Source organism: Schistocerca serialis, unplaced genomic scaffold (assembly GCF_023864345.2).
Source record: "Schistocerca serialis cubense isolate TAMUIC-IGC-003099 unplaced genomic scaffold, iqSchSeri2.2 HiC_scaffold_936, whole genome shotgun sequence".
Lineage (NCBI taxonomy): Eukaryota > Metazoa > Arthropoda > Insecta > Orthoptera > Acrididae > Schistocerca > Schistocerca serialis.
Window position 1 is genome coordinate 583,552 of NW_026048558.1, and position 18,958 is coordinate 602,509.

Below are 18,958 nucleotides of genomic sequence, written 5' to 3' on the forward strand. Positions count from 1 at the left end.
TTCAGTCCTGAGACTGGTTTGCTGCAGCTCTCCATGCTACTCTATCCTGTGCAAGCTTCTTCATCTCCCAGTACCTACTGCAACCTACATCCTTCTGAATCTGCTAAGTGTATTCATCTCTTGGTCCCCCTCTACGATTTTTACCCTCCACGCTGCCCTCCAGTACTAAATTGGTGATCCCTTGATATCTCAGAACATGTCCTACCAACCGGTCCCTTCTCCTAGTCAAGTTGTACCACAAATTTCTCTTCTCCCCAATTCTGTGCCCGCATCTCGTGGTCGTGCGGTAGCGTTCTCGCTTCCCACGCCCGGGTTCCCGGGTTCGATTCCCGGCGGGGTCAGGGATTTTCTCTGCCTCGTGATGGCTGGGTGTTGTGTGCTGTCCTTAGGTTAGTTAGGTTTAAGTAGTTCTACGTTCTAGGGGACTGATGACCATAGATGTTAAGTCCCATAGTGCTCAGAGCCATTTGAACCCAATTCTGTTCATTACTTCCACATTAGTTATGTTATCTACCCATCTAATCTTCAGCATTCTTCTGTAGCAGCACATTTCGAAACCTTCTATTCTCTTTTTGTCTGAACTATTTATCGTCAATGTTTCACTTCCATATAAGGCTAAACTCCATACAAATGCTTTCGGAAAAGACTTGCTGACAAACCTATACTCGATGTTAACAAATTTATCTTCTTCAGAAACGCTTTCCTTGCCATAGCCAGTCTACATTTTATATCCTCTCTACTTCGACCATCATCAGTTATTTTGCTCCCCAAATAGCAAAGCTCATTTACTAATCTAATGCCCTCAGCATCACCGGATTTAATTCTACTACATTCTCTAAGTTGTAGACTTAGAGAAAGCTTTTGACAATGTTGACTGGAATACTCTCTTTCAAATTCTGAAGGTGGCAGGGGTAAAATACAGGGAGCGAAAGGCTATTTACAATTTGTACAGAAAGCGGAAGGCAGTTATCAGAGTCGAGCGACATGAAAGGGAAGCAGTGGTTGGGAAGGGAGTGAGACAGGGTTGTAGCCTGTCCCCGATGCTATTCAATCTGTATATTGAGCAAGCAGTAAAGGAAACAAAAGAAAAATTTAGAGTAGGAATTAAAATCCATGGAGAAGAAATAAAAACTTTGAGGTTCGCCGATGACATTGTAATTCTGTGAGAGACAGCAAAGGACTTGCAAGAGCAGTTGAACGGGATGGACAGTGTCTTCAAAGGAGGATATAAGATGAACATCAACAAAAGCAAATCGAGGATAATGGAATGTAGTCGAATTAAATCGGGTGATGCTGAGGGAATTGGATTAGGAAATGAGACACTTAAAATAGTAAAGGAGTTTTGCTATTTAGGGAGTAAAATAACTGATGATGGTCGAGGTAGAGAGGATATAAAATGTAGACTGGCAATGGCAAGGAAAGCGTTTCTGAAGAAGAGAAATATGTTAAAATCGAGTATAGATTTAAGTGTCAGGAAGTCGTTTTTGAAAGTATTTGTATTCAGCGTAGCGATGTATGGAAGTGAAACATGAACGATAAATAGTGTAGACACAAAGACAAGGTTTCGAAATGTGGTTCTACAGAAGAATGCTGAAGATTAGATGGGTAGATCACATAACTAATTAGGAGGTATTGAATAGAATTGGGGAGAAGAGAAGTTTGTGCCACAACTTGACTAGAAGAAGGGATCGGTTGGTAGGACATGTTCTGAGGCATCAAGGGATCACCAATTAAGTATTGGAGGGCAGTGTGGAGGGTAAAAATCGTAGAGGGAGACCAAGAGATGAATACACTAAGCAGATTCAGCAGGTACTGGGAGATGAAGAAGCTTGCACAGGATAGAGTAGCATGGAGAGGTGCATCAAAGAAGTCTCAGGACTGAAGACCACAACAACAACAACACATTCCATTATCCTCGTTTTGCTTTTTGTTGATGTTCATCTTATATCCTCCTTTCAAGATACTATCAATTCCGTTCAACTGCTCTTCCAGATCCTTTGCTGTCTCTGGCAGAATTACAATGTCTCCATGGATGTTAATTCCTACTCCAGATTTTTCTTTTGTTTCCTTTACTGCTTGCTCAATATACAGATTGAATAACGTTGTTATTATTATTAATTTCTTTAACTGCTTATGTGGAGCATAGGGCTGCAACAAAAGATCGCTCTCTATTTCTGTCTTCTGCTAGTATCTCCATTTCTTCCCATGCTATTCCTTGGTGATGGCCTTCTGCATCGACTGACCGTCTCCATGTCAAATGGTTCAAATTCCTCTGAGCACTATGGGACTTAACATCTGAGGTCATCAGTCCGCTAGGAGTTAGAAAAACTTAACTAACCTAAGGACATCACACACATCTATGCCCGAGGCAGGATTCGGACCTGCGACCGTAGCTGTCGCGCGGCTCCAGATTGTAGCGGATAGAACCGCTCGGCCACTGAAGCCGGCTTTGTGGAAGCAACAACGTGATTCAGGCGAAGAGCCGACACGTTTCCATTGATTGACGGTCGAATCGCGATGGTCCCGTGGCCATTCCAATCGTAACTGACGACGTCATTAGGCCAACGTGTGAACACGTGGTCTGCTGCGGAGCCCCACGTTCGACAACGCACGATGAACGGTGTGCTCCGAAACACTTGTGCGTACACCAGCATTGTGCTGTTTCGGCAGAGATCCTGCAGATCACCGTCTGTCCTACTTTACAGAGCAGACAAGCCTCCGAACCCCACGTTCTGTGCAGAGTCGTGGACGTCGGACCATTTAGCGCCTAGTGGTACTTTCACTGTCCTTCTACGTCTTCTACGTCTTTCTTTAGATGCTCACGACAGTAGCACGCGAACATTCGACCAGCTTCTCCGTTTTCGAAATACTGGTCCACAGGCTCTGCGTAACAATCATCTATGTTGTGTCCGCATCTCGTGGCCTTGTGGTAGCGTTCTCGCTTCCCGCGCACGGGGTCCTGGGTTCGATTCCCGGCGGGGCCAGGGATTTTCTCTGCCTCGTGATGACTGGGTGTTGTGTGTCTTTCATCATCATTTCACCCCCATCGACACGCAAGTCGCCGAAGCGGCGTCAACTCGAAAGACTTGCACGAGGCGAACGGTCTACCCAACGGGAGGTCCTAGCCACACGGCATTTCCGTTTTTTATCTATGTTGTGTTGGCAGAAGAGGCAACACCGTGTTACTAGAGGAGGCCGAAATGCACGCGTTTTAGCTCACGCAGGCTGGCGTGAGGAGGGAAGGACTATACTGACGTGAGGTCTGGAACATGACTAGGAATGAGAATTCAGAAAGCGGACGTAATTAGTTTGATTCTTAACTTTATTCCATTAATGATGAACGTCGCTCTCGACGGCACATGAGTCACAATGTTATTATATGATGATGATGATGATGATGATTGCTTTGCGAGGCGCTCATCAGCGCCCATACAAAGTCCCAATTTCAGAATGAGATTCTCACTCTGCAGCGGAGTGTGCGCTGATATGAAACTTCCTGGCAGATTAAAACTGTGTGCCCGACCGAGACTCGAACTCGGGACCTTTGCCTTTCGCGGGCAAGTACTCTACCATCTGAGCTACCGAAGCACGACTCACGCCCGGTACTCACAGCTTTACTTCTGCCAGTACCTCGTCTCCTACCTTCCAAACTTTACAGAAGCTCCCCTGCGAACCTTGCACAACTAGCACTCCTGAAAGAAAGGACATAGCGGAGACATGGCTTAGCCACAGCCTCGGGGATGTTTCCAGAATGAGATTCTCACTCTGCAGCGGAGTGTGCGCTGATATGAAACTTCCTGGCAGATTAAAACTGTGTGCCCGACCGAGACTCGAACTCGGGACCTTTGCCTTTCGCGGACAAGTACTCTACAATCTGAGCTATCGAAGCACGACTCACGCCCGGTACTCACAGCTTTACTTCTGCCAGTACCTCGTCTCCTACCTTCCAAACTTTACAGAAGCTCCCCTGCGAACCTTGCACAACTAGCACTCCTGAAAGAAAGGACATAGCGGAGACATGGCTTAGCCACAGCCTCGGGGATGTTTCCAGAATGAGATTCTCACTCTGCAGCGGAGTGTGCGCTGATATGAAACTTCCTGGCAGATTAAAACTGTGTGCCCGACCGAGACTCGAACTCGGGACCTTTGCCTTTCGCGGGCAAGTGCTCTACCAACTGGGCTACCGAAGCACGACTCACGGCAGGTGCTCAGAGCTTTACTTCTGCCAGTATCTCGTCTCCTACCTTCCAAACTTTACAGAAGCTCCCCTGCGAACCTTGCACAACTAGCACTCCTGAAAGAAAGGACATAGCGGAGACATGGCTTAGCCACAGCCTCGGGGATGTTTCCAGAATGAGATTCTCACTCTGCAGCGGAGTGTGCGCTGATATGAAACTTCCTGGCAGATTAAAACTGTGTGCCCGACCGAGACTCGAACTCGGGACCTTTGCCTTTCGCGGGCAAGTGCTCTACCAACTGGGCTACCGAAGCACGACTCACGGCAGGTGCTCAGAGCTTTACTTCTGCCAGTATCTCGTCTCCTACCTTCCAAACTTTACAGAAGCTCCCCTGCGAACCTTGCACAACTAGCACTCCTGAAAGAAAGGACATAGCGGAGACATGGCTTAGCCACAGCCTCGGGGATGTTTCCAGAATGAGATTCTCACTCTGCAGCGGAGTGTGCGCTGATATGAAACTTCCTGGCAGATTAAAACTGTGTGCCCGACCGAGACTCGAACTCGGGACCTTTGCCTTTCGCGGACAAGTACTCTACAATCTGAGCTATCGAAGCACGACTCACGCCCGGTACTCACAGCTTTACTTCTGCCAGTACCTCGTCTCCTACCTTCCAAACTTTACAGAAGCTCCCCTGCGAACCTTGCACAACTAGCACTCCTGAAAGAAAGGACATAGCGGAGACATGGCTTAGCCACAGCCTCGGGGATGTTTCCAGAATGAGATTCTCACTCTGCAGCGGAGTGTGCGCTGATATGAAACTTCCTGGCAGATTAAAACTGTGTGCCCGACCGAGACTCGAACTCGGGACCTTTGCCTTTCGCGGACAAGTACTCTACAATCTGAGCTATCGAAGCACGACTCACGCCCGGTACTCACAGCTTTACTTCTGCCAGTACCTCGTCTCCTACCTTCCAAACTTTACAGAAGCTCCCCTGCGAACCTTGCACAACTAGCACTCCTGAAAGAAAGGACATAGCGGAGACATGGCTTAGCCACAGCCTCGGGGATGTTTCCAGAATGAGATTCTCACTCTGCAGCGGAGTGTGCGCTGATATGAAACTTCCTGGCAGATTAAAACTGTGTGCCCGACCGAGACTCGAACTCGGGACCTTTGCCTTTCGCGGGCAAGTGCTCTACCAACTGGGCTACCGAAGCACGACTCACGGCAGGTGCTCAGAGCTTTACTTCTGCCAGTATCTCGTCTCCTACCTTCCAAACTTTACAGAAGCTCCCCTGCGAACCTTGCACAACTAGCACTCCTGAAAGAAAGGACATAGCGGAGACATGGCTTAGCCACAGCCTCGGGGATGTTTCCAGAATGAGATTCTCACTCTGCAGCGGAGTGTGCGCTGATATGAAACTTCCTGGCAGATTAAAACTGTGTGCCCGACCGAGACTCGAACTCGGGACCTTTGCCTTTCGCGGGCAAGTGCTCTACCAACTGGGCTACCGAAGCACGACTCACGGCAGGTGCTCAGAGCTTTACTTCTGCCAGTATCTCGTCTCCTACCTTCCAAACTTTACAGAAGCTCCCCTGCGAACCTTGCACAACTAGCACTCCTGAAAGAAAGGACATAGCGGAGACATGGCTTAGCCACAGCCTCGGGGATGTTTCCAGAATGAGATTCTCACTCTGCAGCGGAGTGTGCGCTGATATGAAACTTCCTGGCAGATTAAAACTGTGTGCCCGACCGAGACTCGAACTCGGGACCTTTGCCTTTCGCGGGCAAGTGCTCTACCAACTGGGCTACCGAAGCACGACTCACGGCAGGTGCTCAGAGCTTTACTTCTGCCAGTATCTCGTCTCCTACCTTCCAAACTTTACAGAAGCTCCCCTGCGAACCTTGCACAACTAGCACTCCTGAAAGAAAGGACATAGCGGAGACATGGCTTAGCCACAGCCTCGGGGATGTTTCCAGAATGAGATTCTCACTCTGCAGCGGAGTGTGCGCTGATATGAAACTTCCTGGCAGATTAAAACTGTGTGCCCGACCGAGACTCGAACTCGGGACCTTTGCCTTTCGCGGACAAGTACTCTACAATCTGAGCTATCGAAGCACGACTCACGCCCGGTACTCACAGCTTTACTTCTGCCAGTACCTCGTCTCCTACCTTCCAAACTTTACAGAAGCTCCCCTGCGAACCTTGCACAACTAGCACTCCTGAAAGAAAGGACATAGCGGAGACATGGCTTAGCCACAGCCTCGGGGATGTTTCCAGAATGAGATTCTCACTCTGCAGCGGAGTGTGCGCTGATATGAAACTTCCTGGCAGATTAAAACTGTGTGCCCGACCGAGACTCGAACTCGGGACCTTTGCCTTTCGCGGGCAAGTGCTCTACCAACTGGGCTACCGAAGCACGACTCACGGCAGGTGCTCAGAGCTTTACTTCTGCCAGTATCTCGTCTCCTACCTTCCAAACTTTACAGAAGCTCCCCTGCGAACCTTGCACAACTAGCACTCCTGAAAGAAAGGACATAGCGGAGACATGGCTTAGCCACAGCCTCGGGGATGTTTCCAGAATGAGATTCTCACTCTGCAGCGGAGTGTGCGCTGATATGAAACTTCCTGGCAGATTAAAACTGTGTGCCCGACCGAGACTCGAACTCGGGACCTTTGCCTTTCGCGGCAAGTGCTCTACCAACTGGGCTACCGAAGCACGACTCACGGCAGGTGCTCAGAGCTTTACTTCTGCCAGTATCTCGTCTCCTACCTTCCAAACTTTACAGAAGCTCCCCTGCGAACCTTGCACAACTAGCACTCCTGAAAGAAAGGACATAGCGGAGACATGGCTTAGCCACAGCCTCGGGGATGTTTCCAGAATGAGATTCTCACTCTGCAGCGGAGTGTGCGCTGATATGAAACTTCCTGGCAGATTAAAACTGTGTGCCCGACCGAGACTCGAACTCGGGACCTTTGCCTTTCGCGGGCAAGTGCTCTACCAACTGGGCTACCGAAGCACGACTCACGGCAGGTGCTCAGAGCTTTACTTCTGCCAGTATCTCGTCTCCTACCTTCCAAACTTTACAGAAGCTCCCCTGCGAACCTTGCACAACTAGCACTCCTGAAAGAAAGGACATAGCGGAGACATGGCTTAGCCACAGCCTCGGGGATGTTTCCAGAATGAGATTCTCACTCTGCAGCGGAGTGTGCGCTGATATGAAACTTCCTGGCAGATTAAAACTGTGTGCCCGACCGAGACTCGAACTCGGGACCTTTGCCTTTCGCGGACAAGTACTCTACAATCTGAGCTATCGAAGCACGACTCACGCCCGGTACTCACAGCTTTACTTCTGCCAGTACCTCGTCTCCTACCTTCCAAACTTTACAGAAGCTCCCCTGCGAACCTTGCACAACTAGCACTCCTGAAAGAAAGGACATAGCGGAGACATGGCTTAGCCACAGCCTCGGGGATGTTTCCAGAATGAGATTCTCACTCTGCAGCGGAGTGTGCGCTGATATGAAACTTCCTGGCAGATTAAAACTGTGTGCCCGACCGAGACTCGAACTCGGGACCTTTGCCTTTCGCGGGCAAGTGCTCTACCAACTGGGCTACCGAAGCACGACTCACGGCAGGTGCTCAGAGCTTTACTTCTGCCAGTATCTCGTCTCCTACCTTCCAAACTTTACAGAAGCTCCCCTGCGAACCTTGCACAACTAGCACTCCTGAAAGAAAGGACATAGCGGAGACATGGCTTAGCCACAGCCTCGGGGATGTTTCCAGAATGAGATTCTCACTCTGCAGCGGAGTGTGCGCTGATATGAAACTTCCTGGCAGATTAAAACTGTGTGCCCGACCGAGACTCGAACTCGGGACCTTTGCCTTTCGCGGGCAAGTGCTCTACCAACTGGGCTACCGAAGCACGACTCACGGCAGGTGCTCAGAGCTTTACTTCTGCCAGTATCTCGTCTCCTACCTTCCAAACTTTACAGAAGCTCCCCTGCGAACCTTGCACAACTAGCACTCCTGAAAGAAAGGACATAGCGGAGACATGGCTTAGCCACAGCCTCGGGGATGTTTCCAGAATGAGATTCTCACTCTGCAGCGGAGTGTGCGCTGATATGAAACTTCCTGGCAGATTAAAACTGTGTGCCCGACCGAGACTCGAACTCGGGACCTTTGCCTTTCGCGGACAAGTACTCTACAATCTGAGCTATCGAAGCACGACTCACGCCCGGTACTCACAGCTTTACTTCTGCCAGTACCTCGTCTCCTACCTTCCAAACTTTACAGAAGCTCCCCTGCGAACCTTGCACAACTAGCACTCCTGAAAGAAAGGACATAGCGGAGACATGGCTTAGCCACAGCCTCGGGGATGTTTCCAGAATGAGATTCTCACTCTGCAGCGGAGTGTGCGCTGATATGAAACTTCCTGGCAGATTAAAACTGTGTGCCCGACCGAGACTCGAACTCGGGACCTTTGCCTTTCGCGGACAAGTACTCTACAATCTGAGCTATCGAAGCACGACTCACGCCCGGTACTCACAGCTTTACTTCTGCCAGTACCTCGTCTCCTACCTTCCAAACTTTACAGAAGCTCCCCTGCGAACCTTGCACAACTAGCACTCCTGAAAGAAAGGACATAGCGGAGACATGGCTTAGCCACAGCCTCGGGGATGTTTCCAGAATGAGATTCTCACTCTGCAGCGGAGTGTGCGCTGATATGAAACTTCCTGGCAGATTAAAACTGTGTGCCCGACCGAGACTCGAACTCGGGACCTTTGCCTTTCGCGGGCAAGTGCTCTACCAACTGGGCTACCGAAGCACGACTCACGGCAGGTGCTCAGAGCTTTACTTCTGCCAGTATCTCGTCTCCTACCTTCCAAACTTTACAGAAGCTCCCCTGCGAACCTTGCACAACTAGCACTCCTGAAAGAAAGGACATAGCGGAGACATGGCTTAGCCACAGCCTCGGGGATGTTTCCAGAATGAGATTCTCACTCTGCAGCGGAGTGTGCGCTGATATGAAACTTCCTGGCAGATTAAAACTGTGTGCCCGACCGAGACTCGAACTCGGGACCTTTGCCTTTCGCGGACAAGTACTCTACAATCTGAGCTATCGAAGCACGACTCACGCCCGGTACTCACAGCTTTACTTCTGCCAGTACCTCGTCTCCTACCTTCCAAACTTTACAGAAGCTCCCCTGCGAACCTTGCACAACTAGCACTCCTGAAAGAAAGGACATAGCGGAGACATGGCTTAGCCACAGCCTCGGGGATGTTTCCAGAATGAGATTCTCACTCTGCAGCGGAGTGTGCGCTGATATGAAACTTCCTGGCAGATTAAAACTGTGTGCCCGACCGAGACTCGAACTCGGGACCTTTGCCTTTCGCGGACAAGTACTCTACAATCTGAGCTATCGAAGCACGACTCACGCCCGGTACTCACAGCTTTACTTCTGCCAGTACCTCGTCTCCTACCTTCCAAACTTTACAGAAGCTCCCCTGCGAACCTTGCACAACTAGCACTCCTGAAAGAAAGGACATAGCGGAGACATGGCTTAGCCACAGCCTCGGGGATGTTTCCAGAATGAGATTCTCACTCTGCAGCGGAGTGTGCGCTGATATGAAACTTCCTGGCAGATTAAAACTGTGTGCCGGCCCGAGACTCGAACTCGGGACCTTTGCCTTTCGCGGACAAGTACTCTACAATCTGAGCTATCGAAGCACGACTCACGCCCGGTACTCACAGCTTTACTTCTGCCAGTACCTCGTCTCCTACCTTCCAAACTTTACAGAAGCTCCCCTGCGAACCTTGCACAACTAGCACTCCTGAAAGAATGGACATAGCGGAGACATGGCTTAGCCACAGCCTCGGGGATGTTTCCAGAATGAGATTCTCACTCTGCAGCGGAGTGTGCGCTGATATGAAACTTCCTGGCAGATTAAAACTGTGTGCCCGACCGAGACTCGAACTCGGGACCTTTGCCTTTCGCGGACAAGTACTCTACAATCTGAGCTATCGAAGCACGACTCACGCCCGGTACTCACAGCTTTACTTCTGCCAGTACCTCGTCTCCTACCTTCCAAACTTTACAGAAGCTCCCCTGCGAACCTTGCACAACTAGCACTCCTGAAAGAAAGGACATAGCGGAGACATGGCTTAGCCACAGCCTCGGGGATGTTTCCAGAATGAGATTCTCACTCTGCAGCGGAGTGTGCGCTGATATGAAACTTCCTGGCAGATTAAAACTGTGTGCCCGACCGAGACTCGAACTCGGGACCTTTGCCTTTCACGGACAAGTACTCTACAATCTGAGCTATCGAAGCACGACTCACGCCCGGTACTCACAGCTTTACTTCTGCCAGTACCTCGTCTCCTACCTTCCAAACTTTACAGAAGCTCCCCTGCGAACCTTGCACAACTAGCACTCCTGAAAGAAAGGACATAGCGGAGACATGGCTTAGCCACAGCCTCGGGGATGTTTCCAGAATGAGATTCTCACTCTGCAGCGGAGTGTGCGCTGATATGAAACTTCCTGGCAGATTAAAACTGTGTGCCCGACCGAGACTCGAACTCGGGACCTTTGCCTTTCGCGGACAAGTACTCTACAATCTGAGCTATCGAAGCACGACTCACGCCCGGTACTCACAGCTTTACTTCTGCCAGTACCTCGTCTCCTACCTTCCAAACTTTACAGAAGCTCCCCTGCGAACCTTGCACAACTAGCACTCCTGAAAGAAAGGACATAGCGGAGACATGGCTTAGCCACAGCCTCGGGGATGTTTCCAGAATGAGATTCTCACTCTGCAGCGGAGGGTGCGCTGATATGAAACTTCCTGGCAGATTAAAACTGTGTGCCCGACCGAGACTCGAACTCGGGACCTTTGCCTTTCGCGGACAAGTACTCTACAATCTGAGCTATCGAAGCACGACTCACGCCCGGTACTCACAGCTTTACTTCTGCCAGTACCTCGTCTCCTACCTTCCAAACTTTACAGAAGCTCCCCTGCGAACCTTGCACAACTAGCACTCCTGAAAGAAAGGACATAGCGGAGACATGGCTTAGCCACAGCCTCGGGGATGTTTCCAGAATGAGATTCTCACTCTGCAGCGGAGTGTGCGCTGATATGAAACTTCCTGGCAGATTAAAACTGTGTGCCCGACCGAGACTCGAACTCGGGACCTTTGCCTTTCGCGGACAAGTACTCTACAATCTGAGCTATCGAAGCACGACTCACGCCCGGTACTCACAGCTTTACTTCTGCCAGTACCTCGTCTCCTACCTTCCAAACTTTACAGAAGCTCCCCTGCGAACCTTGCACAACTAGCACTCCTGAAAGAAAGGACATAGCGGAGACATGGCTTAGCCACAGCCTCGGGGATGTTTCCAGAATGAGATTCTCACTCTGCAGCGGAGTGTGCGCTGATATGAAACTTCCAGGCAGATTAAAACTGTGTGCCCGACCGAGACTCGAACTCGGGACCTTTGCCTTTCGCGGGCAAGTGCTCTACCAACTGGGCTACCGAAGCACGACTCACGGCAGGTGCTCAGAGCTTTACTTCTGCCAGTATCTCGTCTCCTACCTTCCAAACTTTACAGAAGCTCCCCTGCGAACCTTGCACAACTAGCACTCCTGAAAGAAAGGACATAGCGGAGACATGGCTTAGCCACAGCCTCGGGGATGTTTCCAGAATGAGATTCTCACTCTGCAGCGGAGTGTGCGCTGATATGAAACTTCCTGGCAGATTAAAACTGTGTGCCCGACCGAGACTCGAACTCGGGACCTTTGCCTTTCGCGGACAAGTACTCTACAATCTGAGCTACCGAAGCACGACTCACGCCCGGTACTCACAGCTTTACTTCTGCCAGTACCTCGTCTCCTACCTTCCAAACTTTACAGAAGCTCTCCTGCGAACCTTGCACAACTAGCACTCCTGAAAGAAAGGACATAGCGGAGACATGGCTTAGCCACAGCCTCGGGGATGTTTCCAGAATGAGATTCTCACTCTGCAGCGGAGTGTGCGCTGATATGAAACTTCCTGGCAGATTAAAACTGTGTGCCCGACCGAGACTCGAACTCGGGACCTTTGCCTTTTCGCGGCACACAGTTTTAATCTGTCAGGAAGTTTCAAAGTCCCAATTTGTACACAATCCAATTTTTTCACAATCTTGTCTAGCCACTTGTCACGAATGATGATGACGTCATCGTGGCGAGCCTGTCAGATAGGTACTACTTTTCCAACAGCACTACATGTTAGTTGCTAGGTGTACTGAGGGACTGTTTGGCGTACATCGCATGAACATTCGCCCCAATAAGCGGGAGGCTGCAACAGTGCGGTATATCGATTTATCGACCAATTTCTGGCGGCGTTAACGGTCGACCTGAGAGCTGCGTATCGAGACCATTTCAGCGAGAAACGGGCACTAGGATCGAGTTAACGAGACAATTGTCACCTCGCTATTCCGGAGCTACGGTCGGTTGCTCGTATCCCCGAGGCGATCATAATAAAGCGGCGCGCAGCTACAATAACCGGGCACAAAAACGTTCCCGCGTCATTCTCAGACGTTCGGGAAGCTTTACTGCGCTCGGCACGGTATGTCTCCATTACTGCCACTAGCGAGAACAAAGAAACGCTCCGTAGCCGTAAAGGGCAGAGAGCGCTGAATTTGTGCGCCCTTGTCCGCGGCGAATGGACGCGATCCTCAAGACCGTGCTCCCTACAACATATAACCGCCATTTGACTGTACAAAAGGTTTTATTCCACAATCTAGACTTCCGCCAATTTTTGTCAAAACCAAATGCGAGAACATTTGCGTAATAGGCTAATTTATTAGCAATTAGCATGACTTTTTTACTTGATATGGTTGTGGAATAAAAGAGATGACCAAATTACAGGTTTCAAACTTCCCTACAGTTATGTTTATGTCAGTGACTGCTTAGACACAGTGTAGCGAAGTTTAAAACCTGTGATTTGGTCACCTTTTCAGTCGGCAACCATATCAGGTGAATAAATCATCTACTCGTATTAAGGTTAGGAAACGACTGAAACAACTGACTGCCGGTTGCCAACAACGACATAAACGTTTCTACATTCTTAATGGAAAGTAAACAAATTTACTTATGTAATACTCTTCGCTTCTCTGGATGTCCGGCAAAACTACTGCAGATACACGTCTGGGACTTGTCTTATTAGATTCACCAGATGAATAACAACAAAATGAATGGAAATCTTGTTTTACTTTAATCTCGTACACTTTTGGGGCTGCTTCATATTAGCGAATTTCCTAAATTACAGGTAAAATCTGTTATTAGCCTTAACTCTGTGGTTTTAGTGTATTTTACTTCTGATGAAGGTATATTTAGATATACCGAAACCGTGGTCAAGGATTTTAATAAATCTTTATCGTGCAACTGTTTGGCTGTTATCGTTTATCGTGAAGAATTTCAACAGTTGCTGTTTCAGCCATGTTTAAAATCTTGACAAAATATCGACATTCGATATTAGCGAAGAGAGAAAAAAAAGAAAGCGAGACTATTTGTTAACACTGCCAATTATTTATGGTCGTTTAAAAGAATGTTTACGTGAACATGTATCTTAACGACATCTGTGTAGCACAAGTTGGCGGCTTATAAAATCTGGCCGAGGGAGGCGCCGGGGGGGGGGGGGCAATATTGTTGAACGAATTAAGGCAAGATCATCACTGGCTATTGTTGTAGCTAAGCGAGGCTTAATGGCTTTAATTGTTGATTCGGATCACAATTTCCTGGGATCAAGCGGTATGAACAATGTGTTGATGTACTACGGTAAAACAGAGGAACCAAATTTGATTTGTGTAGTGAACATTATCAGTGACCGGAAAAAAACAATAATTCGAAAATTTGAACAGAGGCTGACCTACCATCACAGTTCGCGTATTGTCTGAAATATCGCCTTCTGCATCTGACGCCAAGATCCGTTAGAGCCTTCGAGTCTCAAAAGCAGGACATGCCGTCTCTCTACAGCGCAACAGACTGAAAGGGAATTTTCTCTCAGCTTTTTTTCTTTTCTTTTCTTTTTTTTTACAGGCTCGTGACAAAAAGTTAATCACAAACTTGAAAGAAGACAGGCACTATAAAATAATATCTCTTGAAAACTACACCATGTGGTAAAACGTATGAATACATAATTTTATCAGTTCTTCAAAAAATTTGTAATTACGATTTCAAAAAGTAATATTTACATGTGTACAAACAGTATAGAACTATCTTTGTGTTTAACAGCCATAAAATAAAAGCCCAATGATGATGCTGCAACTTCAGTGAAACATGTTTGGGATATAAAGCAAAATTGTGTTTTGCTAAAGACGGACCCCATCCAAAAACATACGTATTGTTAAAGCAAACTGGACAAAAGAGCTTCAACCTCAAGGTGATTAACATACAGATGAATGGAAAAGAAAATACAGGACGTATTCCACGACTATCGCTTGCTCTGGAGGAACGCTAAGACCACCAGAGAGGCAGTTCTGACATTGCGTTGGTAACCGAGGCAACACTTAAAGGAAAATCGAAGACACGTTCAGAGAATTTATCGATATGAAAAAAAGCGTTTGACAGTGTAAAATGATGCAATATTTAGGAACTGTGAGAGAAATAAGAGGTAGCTATAGGGAAAGATGGGTCATATACAATATGTACGAGTGGCAACTATTTATTTACAGCTCGTACAAAACAGATACGTGTTTCAAAGTTTTACTGACCTTCAAAGTATTCACCAGCATTGCATGTAACCCGTTGCCAGCGATGTGGAAGTCGTAGGATACTCTTAGCAGTGCCAGTTGTGTTGACAGTTCGAGGGCAGCGGTCTATTGCCCAACGAATTTGTAGCAGTTCTGAAGCGAATACCATGAAGTGTTTCCTTCAGTTTAGAAAAATCCAGTTGAACTCGCGAGGGCTTAAGTCATGGGAGTGCAGTTGGTGGTATAGCACTTAGCAGCCCTTCAGTCAAACAAATCAGTAGCAGCTTGCACTGTACGTGCTTGACCATTGTCCTGCAAAATGGTGGTCAGATTTTGCAGAAAGTAACTTCTGTCTGCATAGAGACAGAAGTTATGACACTTTCTTCCATATCAGAGACCTCAGTAGTCATTAGAAATCGTGAGAGAGCAGAATGGGGCGCTCCGCGGAACTCACGGACTTCGAGCGTGGTCAGGTGATTGGGTGTCACTTGTGTCGTACGTCTGTACGCGAGATTTCCACACTCCTAAACATCCCTAGGTCCACTGTTTCCGATGTGATAGCGAACTGGAAAGTGAAGGGACACGTACAGCACAAAAGCGTACAGGCCGACCTCGTCTGTTGACTGACAGAGACCGCTGACAGTTGAAGAGGGTCGTAATCTGCAATAGGCAGACGTCTATCCAGACCATCACACAGGAATTCCAAACTGCATCTGGATCCACTGCAAGTACTGTGACGGTTAGGCGGGAGTGCAGAAAACTTGGATTTCACGGTCGAGCGGCTACTCATAAGCCACACACCACGCCAGTAAATGCCAAACGACTGCTCGCTTAGTGTAAGGAGCGTAAACATTGGACGACTGAACAGTGGAAAAACGTTGTGTGGAGCGACGAATCACGGTACACAATGTGGCGACCCGATGGCAGGGCGTGGGTATGGCGAATGCCCGGTGAACGTCATCTGCCAGCGTGTGTAGTGCCAACAGTAAAATTCAGAGGCGGTGGAGTTATGGTGTGGTCGTGTTTTCCATGGAGGGAGCTTGCACCCCTTGTTGTTTTGCGTGGCACTATCACAGCACAGGCCTACATTGATGTTCTAAGCACCTTCTTGCTTCCCACTGTTGAAGAGCAATTCGGCGATGGCGACTGCATCTTTCAACACGATCGAGCACCTGTCCAAAATTCACGGCCTGTGGCAGAGTGGTTACACGACAATAACACCCCTGTAATGGACTGGCCTGCACAGAGTCCTGACCTGAATCCTAAAGAACACCTTTGGGATGTTTTGGAACGCCGACTTCGTGCCAGGCCTCACCAACCGTCTTCGATACGTCTCCTCAGTGCAGCACTCCGTGAAGAATGGGCTGCCATTCCCCAAGAAACCTTCCAGCACCTGATTGAACGTATGCCCGCGAGAGTGGAAGCTGTCATTAAGGCTAAGGGTGAGCCAACACCATATTGAATTCTAGCATTACCGATGTTGGACTCCACGAACTTGTAAGTCATTTTCAACCAGGTGTCCGGATACTTTTGATCACATAGTGTATGTAAGGTTGGACCTTGGTTAATAGTCTACAGTGGGACACTATGTGAAACGCTTTCCGGAAATTTAGGGATACTGTCTCTAGTTCTGTGTAACTGACAGATCGGAGTCAGAGGAGGGATTGGCCCATATCATAACAGGAATTGGTTTTTCATTATTATTGAAACTTTTCTTATAATTTTAACCAATACGACGTTTACGCCGGCCGCTGTGGCCCAGCGGTTCTGGGCGCTTCAGTCCGGAACCGCGGGACTGCTACGGTCGCAGGTTCGAATCCTAGCTCGGGCATGGATGTCTGTGATGTCCTTAGGTTGGTTACGTTTAAATAGTTCTAAGTCTAGGGGACTGGTGACCTCACATGTTAAGTCCCATAGTGGCCACAAGGGAACCTCCCCATCGCACCCCCCTCAGATTTAGTTATAAGTTGGCACAGTGGATAGGCCTTGAAAAACTGAAGAGAGATCAATCGAGAAAACAGGAAGAAGTTGTGTGGAACTATCAAAGGAATTAGCAAAATATACAAACTGAGTAGTCCATGCCCAAGATAAGCAACATCAAGTAGAGTATTTGCTCAGGAGCACCGCGGTCCCGTGGTTAGCGTGAGCAGATGAGGAACGAGAGGTCTTGGGTTCAAGTCTTCACTGGAGAGAATAGTTTAATTTTTTATTTTCAGACAATTATTATCTGTCCGTCCGTCCGTCCGATGCGAGGTAACTGCACCGTAGTATGGGGACGCTACACCTAAACAAACACCGAAACACACGACGTCAGTCGACTACAGCGCACGGAAGGGAGAGTATTCCTGCTAACGAGGCTCCCTGGCTGGCAGCTGACTGTTCGCTACTTTGAACGAGAGTGCATTAAATACGTGAGACGTATTCCGTGGGCAATATGAATCCAGCAAAACACAGACACTAAACTTATTACAGTGAACAGAGACGTCAATGAACGAACGGACAGATCATAACTTTGCGGAAATAAACTTTTTATTCGAGGGAAGACTTGAACCAATGACCTCTTGTTCCGCAGCTGCTCACGCTAACCACGGGACCACGGCGGTCCTGAGCTCGCACTATCCCTGATGTTGCCTACCTTGCACATGGACTTCTCAGTTCGTATATTTTGCTTATTTTTTTCATAGTTCCACACAACTTCTTCCTGTTTTCTCGATTGATCTGTGTTCAGTTTTTCAAGACCTATCCACTGTGCCAACTTATAACTAAATCTGAGGGGGGGGGGGCGATGGGGAAGTACCCTTGTCAGAGCAATTTGAACCATTTTGTGACAATATTTTAATCATATTGTATAGGAAGAAGTTTCGAACGAAATGTTACATCAATGTATGCACTGTTTCGTAGGTGCATCAGACTGGCTTACCTTTCATTTCTGGGACCGTTGGCTGTGACGTCACGCCAGCTTTCCAGCTAGCCCCATTGCGTCTTCAACACAACGCACGCACACACACACACACACACACACACACACGCACGCAGAAGCCGCGACTCCACCCCTCCGCTGGTTTCCCGCCGACTGCAGACCCCTGAAGAGTCTCGCGCTCCACAACGCTGAGCTTCTCAAACAGTGCCCCGCCGTGTTTTATAAACTGGAGCTGATCTGCTGGGAAACAAGCTCGTTCTCTGCTTCCCTGTTGCCGGCAAGCGCGGCTGGCGGTGACAAATATTTCTGCTTTCACAGCCTGACTCCACGTCGTCTCCGAAACTGGAGAAGCCCAACATTTACGAACTCGTGACAACACCACTTGCTCATGCTGCTGTCGTGTTTCATTTTCCACAGCGAGGCTATCTTGTTTAATGTTTCTGTACTCTCCTTCTCTCCCTAAACATCGCGATCACACTATTCACTACCATTTCCTGCCATTGTTTTCCTCTTTCTTTAACTATCTCTCTCTCTCTCTCTCTCTCTCCTCTTCCTCGTTATATAGCACCTTCTTCCCTTATTTTTCATTCTTTTATACTTCTAAATCTTTGAATATCCACTTCCAGTTCCTTTCTTTGTCTACTTGTTTACACCTGACTTTCATCAACTTCTCTCTTTTTTCAGTCTCACCACGCATTTTCCCTGTCTCTACAGTGGCTCCCTCCCTCTCATTTCCCAGATCCTTCATCATCCCCCCCCCCTCCGACTCCTACCCCTCAACTCTGTTTGCTATTGTGCCCTTCAGCCTGAAGACTGGTTGGGTGCAGTTCTCCACACTAGTCTGTCCTGTGCAAACCTCTTCACCACTGCACACTTGTGTAATTGATGAATTACTGTGCTGATATTCCTCTTACATTATTTAATTTTCAAACAGCTGAGCAACACTGAACGTACTAAGACATTTCTCTCTGTACTTATTCTGATCAACACTAAACTGACACCCAATATTTTTAGCGCAACGCAATCTGACTTTCAATAATCCCTACAAAAGAATGGCCCTGACTAACATTAAACTATACCTTTCACAAATCACTTACCTCACAAAAATCTTCGTTACTCGAACTACTGCAATAC